The sequence below is a fragment of the Triticum aestivum genome, chromosome 5A (assembly GCF_018294505.1).
Source record: "Triticum aestivum cultivar Chinese Spring chromosome 5A, IWGSC CS RefSeq v2.1, whole genome shotgun sequence".
Taxonomy (NCBI): domain Eukaryota; kingdom Viridiplantae; phylum Streptophyta; class Magnoliopsida; order Poales; family Poaceae; genus Triticum; species Triticum aestivum.
In genome coordinates this window covers 349,461,292-349,481,060 of record NC_057806.1, presented here as the reverse complement: position 1 = coordinate 349,481,060, position 19,769 = coordinate 349,461,292, and positions in this window count along the sequence as shown.

Here is a 19,769-nt window from a genome sequence, read left to right as displayed (position 1 = left end):
CGAAATGTCTTGTAATCAGGATTCCGAGACTGATTAGGTCTTTCCGGGAGAAGGAATATCCTCCGTTGATCGTGAGAGCTTGTGATGGGCATTACAAGTTGGTATCAGAGCCATCCCTGATTTAGGAGCCCCTTGCTTGATCGAATCGCTGACGTTGTTGAGTCTAGATAAAAAATGTTTTGAGTCTTAGGATTATATATAATGGAGAGTAGGATTCTTTTTACTCCTCCGTCCCTTCGTCGCTCTGGTGAGGCCTCCCGACGTAGATGTTTTGACTTTCCTCTCCTCAAATTTCATAAAAAAAATTTAGGATCATGTGGGTATCTTGGGATCGTTTCGATATTCTTGTGACGAGAACATTGTTCTTCACACCTCTTGACATTCAGGGGTTGTGGCAGTGTCCCGGGGAGTTGAGCTCCGAGGTGTTGTCGTCACAATTTTATCATTGCAGTTCTGGAATACCTGAGTTCACCGACATCGAAAATCTCTTTTATGCAGCCAGTGGTAACATAACCTCGACGCCACCTAGTACTGGGGAGGGAGTTCGGGTGTATTGCCATAACTTGTATAACGGATGCTTTTCGAAGGTTGAGGTACACGATCTCCGAAGGTTTCTTGGTTATGAGTTGACAGATGGATACAGTTGGAGCATAGGGCTTGTTAGTTGTGTGATATATATTGTGCCTCCCTGTATCCCCAACACCAGATTGCATAACCAGAAAGTTTTGGGAGTTCTTAGGTGGTAATTCAAGTATCACGTAGGATATCTTTCCAACAGACACATGATACGATATGGGATCTATCATATGTTTGTTTCCAGCTTATTCTATAAGCCAATCCTTTGTTTTGTTTTGTATTGTGGTATTCGAGTTGCTTCGAAGTCAAATGTGGATTCCATACCTTTAATAAACAGTGTTCTCACATTTCTACAGGAGTGCTAATCTTTTTGGTCATCGAGATTGTCATGTCAATTCTTTTCCAACCGGCGTTATTCTTTGCAGGCTAGTCCTATCATTTTTCCCATTCGCGCGATCAATTCTAAGTTTTCTCAATGGTATCCACTCCATCTGCCCCAAGCTGCCTTTGTTTTCCCGCCCTCCCACCCTTTTTCTTCAAGGACTCAGATTTCTTAATCAAGTATCCTTTTACTCATTTGAAGTCTCTTCATTCTTTTATTTCAATGTTCTTATTAGGCGATTCTTAGGAAGCTTCAAGTTCATCATTTTCCATTCTTTTGCTTCTCTGGTGAATTAAATTCAAGCTTTGTTGATCATATCCTTTCCTCGTTTCAAATGTTTTCTCATGCCGGTGTACCCCTTAATCATCCACTTCTTGCCATTCTTTTGTTCTGGAGTACTGAAGATATCTCGGGAGATTCGTGTTTTCATTCCTAATCCGTTCAAGCTATTTCGTTGGAGTTATCTCTTTTGAGCCATTTAATTCAACCGGTGCAATCTTTCTTTTAAATTGTTCAACGGTGTATCTTTTGAGTGGGCCCTAACCCACATGTCTTTTCCTAGGATCTTACCTGACTCTTCCAATTTTTCCGGAGCTATTCCCAAATTCTTTTCGAAGTTTGACATAAGAATGAATTTCATCAGTCAGATGTTTTCCAACATCAATTTCAGATTATTTTTCATTGTTGGCTCAACCTCTTTGTTTTTCATTTTCCCGGAGTATCTCAACAATTTGTGGTGGTGTTTCTCATCGTCATTCTCTGCATTTGAAGACTAAAGAATATTTTCTCTTAAATCTTGCTCCGTTCTCTTGAAGATGCATAGTCCAAGCTTGATTCCATCCTCTCATAAGTGTTTTAGATTGTGAGAATTCTTTTCACCCATCCGGAGCAATTCTGGAGTCTTTTCAATTTGATTCGCCGGAGTCCATCATCTCAGAATTATTCATTCCAGCTTTCAGCTCTCATTCTCCAAATCTTACTGTGGCATCATTCACGTATTCTCTAATCAGCTCGTGATCTCTTCGTTCACTTGTATCTAAATTCTCTCAAGTATCTTCATTCATTTTCAAATTCTTCCCGGTGTGTCCCTCTCTTTTCTTTGTTTGTTTTTAATTCTTACGGCAGTTTGTTCAAGATTGCTCTTCCTATGTTCTCATATTAACTTCTTCGTCGTTTCAATCCTACAGGTGGTTCGTTGAAGACCTTCCCAAGTTTGCGCTATATCTCTCTTAATCCTTTCTACGAGAATAAGTAGTATGCCAAATCTGTTGCTTGTCATCAATCTAAATTGCTGAACGATACGCATAATGTAATTCTTATTATTGTTTCAGCCAAGTGATCTAATTTCTTCTTTCCAGAGTTGTTCATCATGTAAAATTCTCGGTTTGAGATGCTTCAATTTTTCTTTTCCTAAGTTCCAAGTTTTCCACATTATCCCATTGCGAAGCTCCATCTAAATCATCGCAAGGCTTCACCTTGTGTTTTTCAACTTCTCTTCCTTTTATCATCCTTTTATTACCGGAGTTCTTCACAAAGGCTCAACATGGTGGTCCGTCGAGGATTCCTTTCATTCTTGAATTGTTCTTCAAGATTTCCCACGAAGCTAGGATCCGCCTGTCGGCGTTCTGGGAACGGGGGTCCCCAGACTTGCCTGCCTGCGGCCCGTTGCGTGGCTAAGCCAGTAGGACGTACGGCCCATCTTAATCAACAAGGCATCCAAGACCCTCGCGAGGGCCCAAGCCTCGCGAGGCGGACGGCACAAGACCTCCTTTGGAGTGGCCTAGTCGGGCAGGCTCACGAGGGGCGGAGATAACAAGGCGAGGCAAACCTCACGAGGCTCTCGTGACGTGAGCCATGATGATCGACACCAGGCGGGCGCCAGGCGGGCGTGAGCGCGCGCAACGTACTTGTTTCTTCTTTGGTGCTAAGGAGGCCAGCGCAGGCGAGGAGTACCGAGGCATCATGCAAAGGTTGCCATGTCGGTGCAACAAGACCAGGACCAGAAGCACGGCAAGATGGAGGTCATCATGGAGCCCAAGACGGCGTCACCACCAGAGCCTTTGGCAGGTGAAGACCACTTTTGTCAGGATGGCTTGTACTAGCTGTCCCCTTCAAATTAGCCCGCCGTTGTTGGCTCCCTTCCCGCTCAATATTTGGGAAGAGGAATAGGGCCTCTATAAGTAGGACTAGCCACCACCATAGGCAGGGCGGATCATGGGCGGACCATGGGAGGACCAATTAGACCATCTAGAACCACACAAGTTAGCCAGGCACAAGAACACCTCAACCTCAGGAGGCTGTTCATCCCATTGTATTGTTCATCATCAGCCCAATAGGCAATCCACCACCACCACACCGGAGAAGGGTATTACACCACAACGGTGGCCCGAACCAGTATAAATCTTGTGTCTTTCTGTGTTGCAAGTTCGTCGAGTTTGTCTGCGAGATCTTAGCGAGCTAGGGCATAGATCGGTGGGAGGAAAACACTTCGCGCGCACCCTAGTGTTCGAACCTTAAGGGTTTGCCGGAACCCCACATCTGACATTTGGCACGCTAGGTAGGGGTGCGCCGCAGCTTCCCTTCCATCAGTTCGTCGCTCCGTCGCTCCATCGTCTCCATGGCGGACGCTCGGCGTGCTCGAGCTGAGCGTCGGGCTGCCCTCACTGCCCGCGTTGCTCAGACGACCCCCATCGGCGGGCCACCTCATCGTTCACCATCTCCCGCCGCCAACGCTGCCACCGGCCCGGTGGGGAATGAGCAGCAAGCATCTTTGCTGCATCCTTCGGTACGGCAGGACAGCCACATCGCCACTCCATCGCTGACCCCGGCTGGTTCTTCGTCCCATCCGTCGACGGCTCCACCACACCGATAGGGCAGGTCCGCCTGCCTGTCACCTTCAGCACGCGCGACAACTACTGCACCGAGGTCATCGACTTCGATGTCGCGCACATCCGCCTGTCGTACAACGCCATCCTTGGGTATCCGGCCCTGGCCAAGTTCATGGCGGTCACCCACCACGGCTACAACGTCCTTAAGATGCCCGGAAGTGGTGGGGTCATCATGGTCCCATGTGAAGAAAGGGATGCGGTGTGCTCCCTCGAGCAGGCCTTCCAAGCCGCAGCAATCGACGACCCCGACAGCAAAAGTGAGGGCCCTCCGGAGGCCATCCCCAATAAGAAGTAGCTGCGCCGCGCAAGACCTCAGAAGGATGGCGTCACGGCAGGAGCCTCATCAGGATCAGCGTCCGTCCCAGGGGCGCCTGCCTCCATCGCATAGGAAGGCACGCCCAGCACCCTCCTCGGGCAGGGCTCGGGGGCTCTCTTCTGGAGGGCCCAAGGCCTTGCCAACGTCACGAGGGAGGTGCTTGGACGCCACTTGGAGGCGTGCCACGCGACATGTTTTCCTCAGGAGAATGCAGGGCAAGGGGTGCCCGCCGCTCAGGAGTTCATCGCTAAGACCACACAGGAGCTGCAAGACGCAAGAGCCATGCGCCGCGACAGCCGCTCACAGGGCGCGGCTCACCACCCAGGCGAGGGTGCTGAGCTGCGTGTCTGCATCAACGTCCCAGGGCTCAACAGGGTCGCGTCTTAGGAGCGCTTCTGGCCTTCGTATGTGGGCCGTTGTGAGGGCCCGCCACACAGCTACGTTCGCATGCCCTTTGGCTCGCCGAGCATGGCGTCGGCCTATCAGCCCACCATGGGGCGTGACTTGGTGGCTCAAGAGGCCAGGCACCGCATCGTCCTGGAGGGAATGGAGATGGTCTTCAGGGAGCCTCCCGAGCCCCCAGAGCCTCCCGAGGCTCAGGGCTCTGGTGGCTCATGAGGAGTCCTTTCTTCGACGCACACCTTCAGCTGCACCAACTCTGCTTCGTCTACAGAACCAGGTGACGTCTTCCAAGCTCGTTAAGCTGGGAGCGCCCCTTGGGCTGCATTATTCCCAGGCCACGTGGGTCTGTCCCTAGGGCATGTATCCCTTTTGCTTATGTCTTTAGCTTACCTTGCTGGGGGCGCCCCTCGGGCTGCATCATCTCCAAGCCGCTCGGGCCGGACCTAGTGGCATGTATCTTCCTGCATTTACCCAAGCTGATTTGCCTTCCCTGCATAACCTACATACGGTTATCACCTGCTCGATCATCGCCTCCCATGGGGCCTCCTCACAGGCACGACGCTGGTGCATGGGACCGTCCCTGCCACGTCGACAAATTTGAGCGGTCGAGCTCTGGCTAGTGTCACGCCCCGCGCACGTCACCTCACCAAGCCCTCAGTGCCTTCACTTCATCCAGACCAACCAGGAGCAGGCTGACGGCTGTAACAACAAACCATGTTCTTCTTGTGCCTATTCGTAGGTACCCCGCGGGGAGGATAGCAAGCGGCACCACGAGTCTCCTTTTCTCTCGTGCACTTCGCTTGCGTGTTAAAAGGGGGGCTCCTGAGCATCGCGTCTCAGGAGCTCTTACTGGCTCTCCAGCCCTCACCCTAGCCTTGACCACGGCATCGCGACCTGGCATACCAGCGGCGGCTGAGCTCACTCGAGGGTTGGGACCTGAGGACGCAGAGCACTAAGGAGAGCATGAGAGGAGGGAAACTCGTATGGGCCGGCCTGGCTATGCCGCATAAGTTGGCGTGCAACCCCAGCGCAACGTCAGGAATCACCATGAAGTTCACAGGATAAGTCTTGCCCTCGGATCGGCTAAATGTCTGAGCCTTATGGACACACACGCCTTGCCGCAATCCCGTTGCTGCCACGCCAACTCCCTTTCTTCCCTTACCATGGCCGCTTGAGCGCTAATGGGGACCTCCTAAGCATCGCGGCTCAGGGGCTCTTACTGGACCTCGGGCCGCACACCTCCTGGCCTTGATCACGGCACGCGACCTCGCATACCAGCGACGGCTGTAGCCTGCCTGGGGACCGGGACTTGTCGGCGTAGAGCAACAAGCTATCGCGAGGAAAGATAGGGGACGGAGCCTTAACAGGACGCGCGTTCAACAAATCTTCATAACAGGGAAGATAAGCACAAAAGACATTACAGACCCTTACATGCCCAACGGGGTCCTTCATGATTCTTCGCAGGAAACAAAAGCTAAGACTAAGAAGGGCCCAATCTACACCCTGCTGTGGCAAACGCCATCATCAACAGTGGGCCACGGGAGGCCGGCGCCAACCCCATCCAGATCAGCGACGGCCGGACACAGTAGCACTGCTCCGAGCGTGGCGAGAGCTCAGGGCACGTAGTTGTCGTCACTTGTCTCTAGAGTCTCGTAGAGCTCAGGAGAGCTGCTGGACTCCCAAGGGCTGCTGCTGCTGGAGTGGTCGTGAGCGGAGCGCGCATCAGCCTCGCGCTTCTCTCTGGAGCAGCACTCCAGGCGGCGGCCCTTGGAATTTAAGACCTTTAATAAGAGCGTGGAGACGCCGTCGTACTCAAGGTGGATCGCAAGGGTGCCCCGCGCGTGGCAGACCCGCGCGATCTCGCCCTACCCGCGAGTCATGAAGATCTTGCCGGCGGGGACCGCTTCGATCTCCGCTCCAGTCGCCGGAGCGCCGCAGTCGGTGTGCTGCAACCAGAGATCGAGAGGCCCCCTCGGCGGCATCACGTCGGAGAAGAACCGTGGGAAGCGGATCCAAGAGCTTGGGGGCATCGACGCCCACAACACCAGCTCACGTGAGGAGTCCGCGGTGTGGATTCCTGGGGCGACGGCGCGCGTCACCGGCGGCACTGCTCGTCGCTCCGCCTTCCCGAGTCCTCGGCTTGGGCATACATGGGTAGCGGATACCCCGGGGGAGGTCGCTCGCACCAAGGCCTCGTCACCACCTGCATCACCGCTTCGTCACCGCGGTAGATCGACCTCTTTTTCGGCGGAAGTTGCTCCGGGACATCTCGGGGGGCCTTCCCCTTTTCTTCGGCGGAGAACCTTCTAATGGGTGCCATTGGTGCTAGCAACGAAGCAAGGAAGAAGAGGCTAGCAGTGGAGCAAGGAGGAAGAAGCAAGCGAGCAAGGAAGAGATGGGCAACGGGGGCTCAGCACCCCTCCCCATTTATAGCAAGAGAAGGCCAACCGACACCTCTCACGATCGCATGTAATGATGGTTTCCCTTGCATGTCGCAGGGACTTGTCAAGTCGTGTAGTTGCCAAGGCAGCGCGGGGAAGCGGAGACACCCACGTGCAATCGACGGCCACACGTCAACCAAGGCTGCAGGCTTTCGGGGGCCCGCGATGCTCCGTAATTGGCCCTTGGCTTCGCCGCCAAGCCAAGCCCGAGCGCACCTTGGGCCCGGGGGCTATTGTCGGCGTTCTGGGAATGAGTGTCCCCAGACGTGCCTGCCTGCGGCCCGTTATGTGGCTAAGCCTGCAGGCCGTACGACCCATCTTCATCAACAAGGCATCCAAGACCCTCACGAGGGGCCAAGCCTCACAAGGCGGACGACACAAGACCTCCTCTGGAGTGGCCTAGTCGGACAGGCTCACGAGGGGCGGAGATAACAAGGCGAGTCAAACCTCACGAGGCTCTCATGACGGGATCCATGATGATCGACACCAGGCGGGCGCCAGGTGGGTGCCAGCGCGCGCAGCGTCCTTGTTTCCACTTTGGTGCTGAGGAGGCCAGTGCAGGTGAGGATTACCGAGGCATCAGGCAAATGTTGCCATATCGGAACATCAAGACTAGGACCAGAAGGACGGCAAGACGGAGGTCATCGTGGAGCCCAAGATGGCGTCACCACCAGAGCCTTTGGCAGGCGAAGACCACTTTTGTCAGGATGGCTTGTACTAGCTGTCCCCCTTCAAATTAACCCGCCGTTGTTGGCTCCCTTCCCGCTCAATATTTGGGAAGAGGACCAGGGCCTCTATAAGTAGGACTAGCCACCACCATAGGCAGGGCGGGTCATGGGCGGACCATGGGAGGACCAATTAGACCATCTAGAACCACACAAGTTAGCCAGGCACAAGAACACCTCAACCTCAGGAGGCTGTTCATCCCATTGTATTGTTCATCATCAGACCAATAGGCAATCCACCACCACCACATTGGAGTAGGGTATTACACCACAACGGTGGCCCGAACCAGTATAAATCTTGTGTCTTTCTGTGTTGCAAGTTCGTCGAGTTTGTCTGCGAGATCTTAGCGAGCTAGGGCGTAGATCGGTGGGAGGAAAATACTTCGTGTGCACCCTAGTGTTCGAACCTTAAGGGTTTGCCGGAACCCCACATCTGACATTTGGCACGCTAGGTAGGGGTGCGCCGCAGCTTCCCTTCCATCAGTTCGTCGCTCCGTCGCTCCATCGTCTCCATGGCGGACGCTCGCCGTGCTTGAGCTGAGCGTCGGGCTGCCCTCACCGCCCGCGTTGCTCAGACGACCCCCATCGGCGGGCCACCTCGTCGTTCACCATCTCCCGCCGCCAACGCTGCCACCGGCCCGGTGGGGAATGAGCCGCAAGCGTCTTTGCTGCATCCTTCGGTACGGCAGGACGGCCGCATCGCCACTCCATCGCTGACCCCGGCTGGTTCTTCGTCCCATGCGTGCCATGCTCCCATGGAGGCGCGGGCCGCACTCCTCGCTGCAAACGAACTCCTGCGCTACCGCCCACTCGACAACCTCTACAAGGAGTGGCTCGACCGCGTCGCCGAGCTCGTCCGCGCCGCAGGGGGCTCCCCAGCGCTATCCGTCTCTCTGCCTCATGCTCAGCCAGCCACGGGCGACGAGGCCCGAGGCGCGCCTCCACCACCCTAGCCCAAATATGGCGCCTTGGCACCAAGGGCGCGGCCCCGCGGTGTGATCCGCCATGCCCGGTGCCCGCGCGTGAAGAGAGAAGCTACCAAGAAATCCCTCGGCCGCGAGGAGCTGCACCCACGCTCCCCGCACCGCCTCGTCAAGACCGTGCGCCGCCCGTGGTGGCGCCACGCGGACCTCATCAAGACCAAGCTCCACCTCCGAAGCGGGCCCCAATAATTACGGCCGGCTGTCACGCCTTCACTCCCGAGCTATGCAGCGTTGCCTGGCCAGGCAAATTCAAGCCAGATCTGCTTCCTCGCTATGACGGCACCGCCGACCCTGCGGAGTTCTTGCAGCTCTACGAGCTGAGCATCGAAGCAGCCAACGGCGACGAGAAAGTCATGGCAAACTGGTTTCCCATGGCTCTCAAGGACGGGACCCGCTCCTGGCTCCTGAACCTGCAGCACGACTGGATCTCCTCCTGGGACGAGATGCGCAACCACTTCGTCGCCAACATCCAGGGCACTCACGACCGCCCGTCGGCCGCGGGCGACTTGCGCTGCATCAAGCAACAACCAGGGGAGACCCTCCAGAAGTACATCCAACGCTTCAACAACACCCGCCTCAAGATCCCCAAGGTCACGGATGAGGCCGTCATCTCCGCGTTCTCTGACGGCGTCCGTGACGTCAAGATGAAGGAAGAGCTCGTTATCCACGAGGAGCTCTGCATGTCTCAGGAGCTGTTCAACCTAGCGACCAAGTGCGGAAGAGCTAAGGAGGGGCGCCTCTCTCTCCTTGAGCTGCCAGCCATGGGCACAGAAGAGAAGAAAGCCAAGGCCAAGGACGTGAAGCGCAAGGAAGCGACAGTGCTAGCTGCGGAGCCCGACACCAAATGGGGCAGAGATAAGCCCGAGTCATCCAAGAACAGCCGACCGTTCTACGCCTTCCACAACCTGAACACCCACAACACCAACGACTGCCAAGAGCTCCGAGCCCTACACGCGGGACGCTACGGTCGACGCCCCGAGCACAGCGACCGGGGCTACGGCCGCGGAGGAGGACGAGGAGGCGGACGCTGGGACGACTATGGCCCGCATCAGGAATGGCGCGACAGGCCTCGTGAGGACCGCTGGCAGGACCATCTTCGCGAGGGGCCCTGGAGGGACCAGCCTCGTGAGGATCGCCCCCAAGGCAACGTCGGTCTTCGTCCACTGCCGCCACCAAGAAGGAACGACGACCATCATCAGGACGAGGGGCTGGGGGCTTCCAGGAGCCACGTGCAATCGCCTGCATCTTGGGCAGCGCCCAGGCCCCAGCCTCTCAGCGCATCTTCAAATGGTTCGCTCGTGAGGTGAACGCGGTGCTCCCCAAGCTTGAGGCCGCACGCCCGCTCAAGTGGTCCCAGTGCACCATCACTTTCAACTCAGCAGATCAGCTGAAGTGCGCGGCCACCGCCGGCGTCCTCCCGATGTTGTGTTCCCCAGTCATCAGCAATGTGCAGGTTACCAAGACCCTCATCGACGGCGGTGCAGGGCTCAACGTCCTGTCCGTCGACACATTCAACAACCTCCAAGTGCCATATGAGCAGCTCCAGCCTACCAAACCTTTCTCAGGAATCCGTCAACGGCTCCACCACACCGATAGGGCAGGTCCGCCTGCCTGTCACCTTCAGCACGCGCAACAACTACCGCACCGAGGTCATCGACTTCGACGTCGCGCACATCTGCCTGTCATACAACGCCATCCTTGGGTATCCGGCCCTGGCCAAGTTCATGGCGGTCACCCACCACGGCTACAACGTCCTTAAGATGCCCGGAAGTGGTGGGGTCATCATGGTCCCATGTGAAGAAAGGGATGCGGTGTGCTCCCTCGAGCAGGCCTTCCAAGCCACAGCAATCGACGACCCCGACAGCAAAAGTGAGGGCCCTCCGGAGGCCATCCCCAATAAGAAGCAGCTACGCCGTGCAGGACCTCAGAAGGATGGCGTCATGGCAGGAGCCTCATCAAGATCAGCGTCCGTCCTAGGGGCGCCTCCCTCCATCGCATAGGAAGGCGCGCCCAGCGCCCTCCTCCGACAGGGCTCGGGGGCTCTCTTTTGGAGGGCCCCGGGCCTTGCCAACCTCATGAGGGAGGTGCTTGGGCACCACTTGGAGGCGTGCTACACGGCACGTTTTCCTCAGGAGAACATAGGGCAAGGGGTGCCCACCACTCAGGAGTTCATCGCCAAGACCACACAGGAACTACAAGACGCAAGAGCCATGCGCGGCGACAGCCGCTCACAAGGCGCGACTCACCACCTAGGCGAGGGTGCTGAGCTGCGTGTCTACATCGATGTCCCAGGGCTCAATAGGGCCACGTCTCAGGAGCGCTTCTGGACTTCGTGTGTGGGCCGTTGCGAGCGCCCGCCACACAGCTACGTTCACATGCCGTTCGACTTGCTGAGTGTGGCGTCGGCCTATCAGCACGCCATACGGCGTGACCTGGCGGCTCAAGAGGCCAGGTACCGCGTCGTCCTGGAGGGAATGGAGACGGTCTTCAGGGAGCCTCCTGAGCCCCCAGAGCCTCCCGAGGCTCAGGGCTCTGGTGGCTCATGAGGAGTCCTTTCTTCGACGCACACCTTCAGCTGCACCAACTCTGCTTCGTCTACAGAACCAGGTGACGTCTTCCAAGCTCGTTAAGCTGGGAGCGCCCCTTGGGCTGCATTATTCCCAGGCCACGTGGGTCTGTCCCTACGGCATGTATCCCTTTTGCTTATGTCTTTAGCTTACCTTGCTGGGGGCGCCCCTCGGGCTGCATCATCCCCAAGCCGCTCGGGCCGGACCTAGTGGCATGTATCTTCCTGCATTTACCCAAGCTGATTTGCCTTCCCTGCATAACCTGCATACGGTTATCACCTGCTCGATCATCGCCTCCCATGGGGCATCCTCACAGGCACGACGCTGGTGCATGGGTCCGTCCCTGCCACGTCGACAAATTTGAGCGGTCGAGCTCTGGCTAGCGTCACGCCCCACGCACGTCACCTCACCAGGCCCTCAGTGCCTTCACTTCATCCAGACCAACCAGCAGCAGGCTGACGGCTGTAACAACAAACCATGTTCTTCTTGTGCCTATTCACAGGTACCCCGCGGGGAGGATAGCAAGCGGCACCGCGAGTCTCCTTTTCTCTCATGCACTTCGCTTGCACGTTAAAAGGGGGCTCCTGAGCATCGCGTCTCAGGAGCTCTTACTGGCTCTCCAGCCCTCACCCTGGCCTTGACCACGGCATCGCGACCTGGCATACCAGCGGTGGCTGAGCTCACTCGAGGGGCGGGACCTGAGGACGCAGAGCACTAAGGAGAGCATGAGAGGAGGGAAACTCGTATGGGCCGGCCTGGCTACGCCGCACAAGTTGGCCTGCAACCCCTGCGCAACGTCAGGAATCGCCATGAAGTACACAGGATAAGTCTCGCCCTCGGATCGGCTAAATGTCTGAGCCTTATGGACACCCACGCCTTGCCGCAATCCCGTTGCTGCCACGCCAACTCCCTTTCTTCCCTTACCATGGCCGCTTGAGCGCTAATGGGGACCTCCTGAGCATCGCGCCTTAGGGGATCTTACTGGACCTCGGGCCACACACCTCCTGGCCTTGACCACGACACGCGACCTGGTATACCAGCGACGGCTGTAGCCTGCCTGGGGACCGGGACTTGTCGGCATAGAGCAACAAGCTATCGCGAGGAAAGATAGGGGGACCGAGCCTTAACGGGACGCGCATTCAACAAATCTTCATAACAGGGAAGATAAGCACAAAAGACATTATAGACCCTTACATGCCCCCATGGGGTGCTTCATGATTCTTCGCAGGAAACGAAAGCTAAGACTAAGAAGGACCCAATCTACACCCTCCTGTGGCAGACGCCATCATCAACAGTGGGCCACGGGAGGCCGGCGCCAACCCTATCCAGATCAGCGACAGCCGGATGCAGCAACACTGCTCCGAGCGCAGCGAGAGCTTAGGGCACGTAGTTTTCATCGCTTGTCTCCGGAGTCTCGTAGAGCTCAGGAGAGCTGCTAGGCTCCCAAGGGCTGTTGCTGCTGGAGTGGTCGCGAGTGGAGTGCGCATCAGCCTCGCGCTCCTCTCTGGAGCAGCACTCCAGGCGGCGGCCCTTGTAATTTAAGACCTTGAATAAGAGCGTGGAGACACCGTCATACTCAAGGTGGATCGCAAGGGTGCCCCGCGCGTGGCAGACCCGTGCGATCTCGCCCTACCCGTGAGTCATGAAGATCTTGCCGGCGGGGACCGCTTCGATCTCCGCTCCAGTCGCCGGAGCACCACAGTCGGCGTGCTGCAACCAGAGCTCGAGAGGCCCCCTCGGCGGCATCACGTCGGAGAAGAACCGTGGGAAGCGTATCCAAGAGCTTGGGGGCATCGGCGCCCATAGCACCAGCTCACGTTAGGAGTCCGCGGTGTGGATTCATAGGGCGGTGGCGCGCGTCGCCGGCGGCGCTGCTCGTCGCTCCACCTTCCTGAGTCCTCGGCTTGGGCATAGAGGGGTAGCGGATACCCTGGGGGAGGCCGCTCGCACCAAGGCCTCATCACCACCTGCATCGCCGCTTCGTCACCGCGGTAGATCGACCTCTTTTTCGGCGGAAGTTGCTCTGGGACATCTCGGGGGGCCTTCCCCTTTTCTTCGGCGGAGAACCTTCTAATGGGTGCCTTTGGTGCTAGCAACGGAGCGAGGAAGAAGAGGCTAACTGTGGAGCAAGGAGGAAGAAGCAAGCGAGCAAGGAAGAGATGGGCAATGGGGGCTCAGCCCCCCTCCCCATTTGTAGCAAGAGAAGGCCAACCGGCACCTCTCACGATCGCATGTAATGATGGTTTCCCTTGCATGTTGCAGGGACTTGTCAAGTCGTGTAGTTGCCGAGGCAGCGCGGGGAAGCGGAGACGCCCATGTCCAATCGACCGCCACACGTCAACCGAGGCAGCAAGCTTTCGGGGGCCCGCGGTGCTCCGTACTTGGCCCTTGGCTTCGCCGCGAAGCCAAGCCCGAGCGCACCTTGGGCCCGGGGGCTACTGTCGACGTTCTGGGAACGGGGGTCCCCAGACATGCCTACCTGCGGCCCGCTACGTGGCTAAGCCAGCAGGCCGTATGACCCTTCTTCATCAACAAGGCATCCAAGACCCTCATGAGGGGCCAAGCCTCGCAAGGCGGACGACACAAGAAGACCTCTGGAGTGGCCTAGTCGGGCAGGCTCACGAGGGGCGGAGATAACAAGGCGAGTCAAACCTCACGAGGCTCTCGTGACGTGATCCATGACGATCGACACCAGGCGGGCGCCAGTTGGGTGCCAGCGCGCGTAACGTCCTTGTTTCCTCTTTGGTGCTAAGGAGGCCAGTGCAGGTGAGGAGTACCGAGGCATCAGGCAAATGTTGCCATATCGGTACAACAAGACCAGGACCAGAAGGACGGCAAGACGGAGGTCATCGTGGAGCCCAAGACGGTGTCACCACCAGAGCCTTTGGCAGGCGAAGACCACTTTTGTCAGGATGGCTTGTACTAGCTGTCCCCCTTCAAATTAGCCCGCCGTTGTTGGCTCCCTTCCCGCTCAATATTTGGGAATAGGACCAGGGCCTCTATAAGTAGGACTAGCCACCACCATAGGCAGGGCGGACCATGGGCGGACCATGGGAGTACCAGTTAGACCATCTAGAACCACACAAGTTAGCCAGGCACAAGAACACCTCAACCTTAGGATGCTGTTCTTCCCATTGTATTGTTCATCATCAGCCCAAGAGGCAATCCACCACCACCACACTAGAGTAGGGTATTACCCCACAACGGTGGCCCGAACCAGTATAAATCTTGTGTCTTTCTGTGTTGCGATTTCGTCGAGTTCGTCCGCGAGATTTTAGCTTGCTAGGGTGTAGATCGGTGGGAGGAAAAGACTTCGCGCGCTCCCCAGTGTTCGAACCTTAAGGGTTTGCCGGAACCCCACATCCGACACCGCCAAGCTATAATCTAAAATAAATAGGGTGATCAGCACATGTTTTGTCTTGAGGAGTTTAAGCATTCTTCATCTTGCATCCGAAGTGCAATTCTTCCTACATTATCTTTTGAGGTGGTGTTATGTCACTCTTGACAATTTCCTTCATGTTTGATGATTCAGAAGTTGTCAGGAATGATATAATTAAATCCATTAATTATTTCATTGGAGTATCTTTGTATAGATTTCATCTAAAGCCTTCCCTAAGGAATGTTGCTATTGTGGTGCTTCTCAATGATCCAAGTTATCTCTCTATCATCCTGGTGGAAGAAGTTTTTCATCTCGTTGGTGTTATCAATTATATTACTTGTTTTCCGTAGTGGCAGAATTTCGCCTTAATTTTGAGAAGTTTTGCATATTCCCACTACAAGATTATTCGTTTCATTGTTTGTTTTCCAACAACTCCGTTATAACCTTCTTGGAAGGGTGCTTCCAAGCTCAGCTCATTTGTGGCAGAAGTTGGCATTTTCTTCTCCATTCTTTTATTCCAATGATCTACCTTATATTCTTCCTCCGGAGGCATTGTGATGTTTCTCTCTTCGACCAATCATCTCGTTTTCTCAAGATCATGTTCTTTCCTTTGCTTATCCATTCAACCAGAGTGTTGTGTCCTCCATTTAAGTTCTCTCATCTTATCAAGTTTTGCCTCCCTTCTCAACCGGAGTGCTGTCTGAAATCTTTCTTACCCCTTGTGCCATTCTTTTAACTGTTTTGGAGGCAGTGTGTTGTTGATTTCGTCAAGTATCATCCAATCTTGCCAAGTTCAGGATTCTAATTCCTTCCATTTTCAGTCGAAGTGTTGTCCAAATTATATCATTCTTATTCCTTCTATATCTTCTTTTAACCGGAGTGTTGTGTCTATCATTCCTCTTCTAACCGGAGTCTCATCCAAGTGCTTTCATTTTTCCAGGTTCATATTCTATGCCTTCCATTTCCAACCGGAGTGTTCTCATAATTGATCTTTATCGTTCCTTGTACATCTCGTTTCAACCGGAGTGCTTGCATGTACTTCGTGTCCATTGTAACCTTTTTCTTATGTCTTTCAACCTACAAGGTTCTCGTAATGTTCCTTGTTCCTCTTTTCTAACGGAGTGTCTTCAACTTCATTCTTCTCCGTTGTATTCTTTTCTCAAAATTGTTTAACCTCTCAAGGTTCATTAGTTTCACTCGTTTGTAGAAGAAGCAACTTGTTTAAACTCTTCCTCTTCCGCTTCTCTCCGGTGCCATCCTTAGATCTTGGGGCGAGATCTCTTGTAAGTGGAGGAGTGTTGTGACGTCCGAAGACCGACGCTCCAGATGCCTTCCCAGTTTCCTTCCATATTTTGCGTGTCAGCCGTGTGTTTTATTTGTTTGTTTCATTTCATCATGTCATCATTTGCATTCCATCCGCACTCATTGCCATCTTTGTTTTTAAAACTTGCATTCGCTCGTCGTTGCCGTTTCTCCCTTTGCCTTCATCACCTTCCCTCGGACCGCTTTACCTTCATTGACCATTCCAGACCAATCGGGTTTTCACTTCCCTCTTGACCTTGTCTTCCTAACCCCCTTTGTGTGCGTGTCCGAAACTTCCCGGACCCAACTCGGGCAGTCATGACCGTTGGATCTGGATCATCCCCAAACATCCCTAAATCATCATCAGTTTATTATTGGACTCTCCTAAGCTATTTATTCTCAACCGTCCGTTTAAAAATCGGAGGGACCAAATACCCCCCTAAACCTAGCGTAGTTACTATATAAATAGAGCAACCCTAAAATCTGGGGGAGCTATCCCATCCCCCGATTCCCTCTACTGCCGCCTCTTCCTCGGGATCTCCCCCACTCCAAATCAGCAGCCACCACCTTCCCCTCCTCAATTTTGCCACCGAACCAACTAGCCACTCCTCTCGATCCACCAACCGCAGCGCCTGCAGCCTCATCCCCACCTCCGTCCGGTCAGCCACGCCACCGGCGGACCCGCAGATGAGCGTCGCCACCCCTTATCCCTCTTTTTCCCGTGCTTCTATTTCTCTCTCTCAGAGAGCATCTTTCTCTCTTTCTTCAACGCAGCGCCACCATGGAGGCTGCCTGAAGGAGCACGGCCACCACCTCGCCAAATCCACCGGACAATGCCGGGAATGGAGCCAACCTACCGGATCTACGTCGTTGCCTCCCCAAGGCCCAGCACCCCTTCGTGGCCTGCCAAGCCTGCTGCTTCCACCGAGCTGGGTTTGGCCCATGGGTGAGGACGCGCCCAGACCATCTCCTATGCACTGCTGGGCCAGCCAGATTCGGCCCATGCATATTTCTTCCATGCCGTGCAAATTTTGCCTTTTATCCCAAAAACTGCATATTTACAAATTTCCCCTCCATGTTCATGCATGTAATAAATTTACAATCGTGCATCATATGTAAAAACTTTAAATATGTAAAATGCTTAGATTTTTTCCTACTTTCATAATCTGCATCTTTCATCCATGTTAAAAGTGTTGTTTGATTAAATTTGCTCATATTCCATATTAAAATGATTTATTCATAACTAAATAACCATAGCTCCATTTTAAATAAACTTTATATGTAGATGGGGTAAAAATGACTAGTTTAACATGGTGCCCTCATCTTGCATGTTTAACAACTCCAAAATATGGTTTAGGGCAGAATAGTAACAAATTCATGATATGCATATGGGGATTTTCTGGAATTGTTGTTTGTTATTTCCGGCCTCATTTAAACTTTCCTAACTAGTTAGTTTACTTATGCCTCACCTCTTGCCATGTTAAACAACATGTAATATCGTTGAGTAGATTAAATGGGAGAGAACTAAATAATTGAATGTGGTGTTTTGTCAATATGCATCTCGTTGCATATTGAGCTCCACTTAACTTGTAGTTTTGTTTGTGCATATTGCCATGCCATGCATTTTTAAACCGTACATGCATCATCCTTGGTTGTGCATCATGCCATGTTTATGCTTGTGTGTTTACCATGTTGCGTGCTTCTTTCTGGGTTGCTTCTCTCGGTAGCTTCGGTTTCGTTCCCGACTTGTGAGGATTTGTTCCACTACGTCCGTTTGTCTACTTCATGGATTTTGGTCTTCTTCCTAGTGGGATTTCAGGCAAGATGATCATTACCCTCGATATCACTTCTATCTTTGCTTGCTAGTTGTTTGTTCTATTGCTATGTCGCGCTACCTACCACTTGTTTATCATCCCTCCCATATTGCCATGTCAAGCCTCTAACCCACTTTCCTAGCAAACCGTTGTTTAGCTAAGTTACCGCTTTTGCTCAGCCCCTCTTATAGCGTTGCTAGTTGCAGGTGCCTTGCAGGTTATTCCATGTTGGAACATGGATATGTTGGGATATTAAAATATCTCTTATTTAATTAATGCATCTATATACTTGGAAAAGGGTGGAAGGCTTGGCCTTTTGTTCGGTGTTTTGTTCCACTCTTGCCGCCCTAGTTTCCGTCATACCGGTGTTATGTTCCTTGATTTTGCGTTCCTTACGCGGTTGGGGCTATGGGCCCCCCTTGACAGTTTGCTTTGAATCAAACTCCTCCAGCAAGGCCCAACCTTGGTTTTACATTTTCCTAACAACCTAAGCCTTTTTCCCTTGGGAGCAGCTAACCCGAGGGCAATCTTTATTTTAACCCCCCTCCCCCGGGCAAGTGCTCCTCTGAGTGTTGGTCCGAACTGGGCGATGTCCGGTGCCCCTGGGCAACCAGGGTCTCAGCCAACCCGACGTCTTTCCCATCCGGTGTGCCCTGAGAACGAGATACGTGCGACCTCTATCAGGATTTGTCGGCACATCAGGCGGTCTTGCTGGTCTTGTATTACCATTGTCGAAATGTCTTGTAACCAAGATTCCGAGACTGATCGGGTCTTTCTGAGAGAAGGAATATCCTTCGTTGATCGTGAGAGCCTGTGATGGGTGTTACAATCTCTCTCTCTCTGTGTGACTACTATGTACCACTCTTTTCACTAATCTTAGTTGGAAAACACTATTTCTCTCACATGCATATATACACACGCACGGTCTCTGCTAGCCCTCTAAATGCACACATATGTGCCTATGTGTCTCCGGCATGCACATTATCTTTAGGCCTCTCTCGCAAACAATGCCCCCCTAGACACACCTCTCTCTTAGTAGTTGGCAGATATGATTCCATCAGATCATTCGGGAGGATATCCGTGACTGTTAGGCTGGATGGTAATACGAGGCAAAGTTTTACCCAAGCTCGGACCCTTGCAGTTGAGGAAAAAGCCTACTCCTGGTATTGTATATTAGTGATAGGGGTGTGTACAAAGTACACATGAGTACCAGGCATTGTGCATGTGTGTATACTATCGACGAACTAGCCCCCAGGCTTCTATAACATACCCGGGGCCTAGGGTTACACATCGTATATAGTCGGCTTATCACCAGTGGGGATAGAGTCCTCCATGACTCTGGTAGCTTCGTGTTGTACTCCGAGTCCTCCACATGGGTCTTCGCATAATGCGTCTCGGTCCAACCTATGTGGCGCAGGATGGAACCGACCCATGAGTCCTCACGTTGACCCACCACAACTAGAAATGATGTGCCCACCCCAACTAGAAATGATGTGCCCACCACACCACACACGCAATCGACCACTAAGAAAATAAGCATATAGAATAGTACAATGTTATACATGAAAGTTAATTGCATGGTGCATCCAAAAATATTTGTTCTGCATTGTGAATGTTTATATTTTCTCCTAAAATATTAGTCACGGGAAAGAGAAACAAAGGGCATATCTCTCCTTGACTCCACTGGACACCCCCTCTTTCTACACCACTTTCACGTACGCACACAAACTATCTCTCGACCCTCTAAAAGTATGCATGCCCATGACACATTCACGCGTGACGGTCACTGTATTTCAAGCGAAAGCATTGTACGGTCATTGGACTTCAGAATATGCTTACGGTCACCATATACATTCCCGTTGTGATCATACGGTATCTAGCTCATGATACGTGTCTGTATTTTGTTGATGACACTGACAGAAATTGTATTTGATGCGTTCTCCGTATTTTGTTGACGACACTTACAGTCATTGTATTTGAAGCGAAAGCATGAT